Source organism: Corvus brachyrhynchos, unplaced genomic scaffold (genome assembly GCF_000691975.1).
Source record: "Corvus brachyrhynchos isolate BGI_N302 unplaced genomic scaffold, ASM69197v1 scaffold142, whole genome shotgun sequence".
Taxonomy (NCBI): domain Eukaryota; kingdom Metazoa; phylum Chordata; class Aves; order Passeriformes; family Corvidae; genus Corvus; species Corvus brachyrhynchos.
The window spans coordinates 11113533-11116092 of NW_008237226.1; the positions used below are offsets into that span (position 1 = coordinate 11113533).

Here is a 2560-nt window from a genome sequence, read left to right on the forward strand (position 1 = left end):
ATTCTTCCCTCCCTCCCTCCCTCCCTCCCTTCCTTCTTCCCTCCCTGCCTCTCTCCCTCTACCATTCTTCTCATGGGAAACAACATCAAAACACAAACCCAAACCTGGATAGCTGTTACCTTGCTGGGAACGGGATGCTGCCTGAAAGGAGGGAGGGGCAGCACCTCCCGAGCTGATTTCACAGGATGCACAATTTGTCTGGGTCACCTGAACTTTGAATGGGTTGCAGGACATCACCTGCTTGCCAGGGGGCAGGAGAAGGGTATGTAGAGCAGGGTGTGTGGAAGAGTCAAGGACAGGTGGAGATGCAGTATTACATGGTTTGTAAAAATGGAGAACATGGAGAAATGTAGGGAGGGAGTTGAGGAGAGGGGAGTGGGGTTGACCATAGCAGATAGCTGGGCTTAGTGTCAGCTACTCTTTATGTAAACTGCAGCAAAATCAACCAGCAGTGTTTAGCTGGACTCATGTGGTGCTATCTGGGACCTGCACACTGCTATATGAACCAGGACTGTGCAAAAGCCCCCCATCATCTTCGTTTTGGCTTTTGTTTTATTTCTGACTCACAAATTATGGGCTCAGGGGCAAAGGCAGCTAAGCCCATGATGTTACTGCCAAGACCCACATGGGAGTGCAGGGGCCAGACGAGCTGTGGTGGCAACGATCTATCCTGGGGGACTTGCACTGGGCTGGGTGTGGGAGCCTGCCTGGATTGCCCAGGCCTGCTGACAGGCAGCAACTCTGCTTAGTGCTGGGGTGTGTGAAGCTTTGTCGGGAGGAGGGTGGATGTGTTAGAGTCATGTCTGGGGGTCTGTGTGAGAGAGAAAGTCATACTGGTGAGGATGTGTTTGTGTGTGCATGCATGTACTCTTGCTCTTTTGCAGTGTGAATACATATATATGTCAGGAGGGAAGAGGGTGGAAGTCTGTGCAGAGATTAAAGAAAATCAATTCTGGTTTATTTTGAAATCTACAGTTTTGATGGGAATTGAGGTGGAGCCTTTGCTTTTCACACATAAATAATAATTGTATTTTAGTTATGCAGTATTAAGCCATCTATTTTGAACCTCTACTAAGCCACTAAGGTAGTCCTGCAGACCACTCTGGAGCATGGGATAAAAGATGCCATGTCCTGTTTTCCTCTATGCATAGGCATGGCTTGGGTAAGAAGTCTCCTGGCTCCTTGTGCAGAATCTCAACCGTGTTTCACTCTTTGGTGGTAGCAAGCAAAACTGCAAACAGATTCAGGGCCTTTCTAGAGATACTTCCAGGTCCATTCCTGCAAGCTTCCCCGAGCCTCAGCTCAGGAAAATATGTGTCGTGGAATGAGCTCTTACATGGAGCACTGGCAGGACCCAGAGCGCTCCAGTATTTTGTCACCTGTGCAGTAAGTTATAATGCTGGTAAAGCAACCATGTAGATTACAGGTATGCCTGTGAGCACAGAGCTAAATAAATGACAGACTCCTGGGAGGAAGAAATGAGGAGTAATTTGGTCTGTGATGATCATTGTGGTCATGGTTGATCACAGGGAAATAGCTGTAAAGGATGCCCCCAACTTTGTTCCAGCCCTTCTGTAGGCACCCATTAACTGTAGGCACCCATGCTGAGACACTCACAGGACGGGACAAGCAGTGTCTGCCTTAGCCAGACAGAAACATCAAAGCTTTTGAGGGGAGTAGGTCAGAAGGTTGCTTCTTTCCTAGATTTCTAGGAATTAATAAAAGGCCCGATTTTTTCTGCCTGTTTATAAACCAGTGCAGAAGTTTAAGAACTAATGTGCTCAAGCTCTGGTGGTTACAGCTACAATGTTGCCCATCACCAATGTGTTACACACATTGTGCATACACATCAATTACAATTGGATTGCGATAAGGCTGTTCTGTATTCTCCATACAGCAAGCACATACACATGTAATTTATCTCACAAAGATAAGGCTATTTGCTGTGGTAAAACTCTCACTGCTGGTGATTCCTTGGGATATTGAGCAATGTGTTGCAAACATGCACGTTTAGAGACAGCCTGCCGGCATGTTTTTGATGCCAAAGCATTCAGTTGGGTGTTTCCTTAGAAGTTTCATCTCTATGTTTCCAAGACCACTGAAATCAACTGGAGTTTCCCTACTAGTTTCCGTGGCCAGGTATTCCTATGGATTCTAGGTGAAAGCCTGGTCAGGACCATATCCCTTCAAAAGGGATGAGGAGCACCTAGCAGCTTTCCACATTGGTGTTTATGCTGTAATTTGCTCCTTGTAGAAAGCACACCGGGAAACAGGTAGAGAACTCTCACTGTGCCCTGGTACAAATTTCTGCACAGCAACAGCAAACAGGCAGAATGAACATAAAAAGGGTATGAGAGCAGAACCTGTTTCTCGTCTTCTTTCGCGTCTCCTTCCTTCCTATCACCGCGGCAGCTCATACAACCGAGGACGCGGAGAAGCTGACAGTATCTCCCGTCATTCGTCCTCCCTACCTGGGCCCGGCGTGGGTGGGCGCGGTGCGGCTCGGCTGCGCCGGCGGGGCTGGGGCTGCGGGGCGGCTCTGCGGGGCCAGGCCAGGCTG

The 2560-nt window shown here is 48.5% G+C and overlaps 1 long non-coding RNA gene across 3 annotated transcripts in view; it reads left to right on the plus strand.

Moving 5' to 3' along the window:
• LOC108445460 overlaps positions 1-2560 on the plus strand; it is a 31470-nt gene that overhangs the window by 664 nt on the left and 28246 nt on the right. The window lies entirely within an intron of this gene.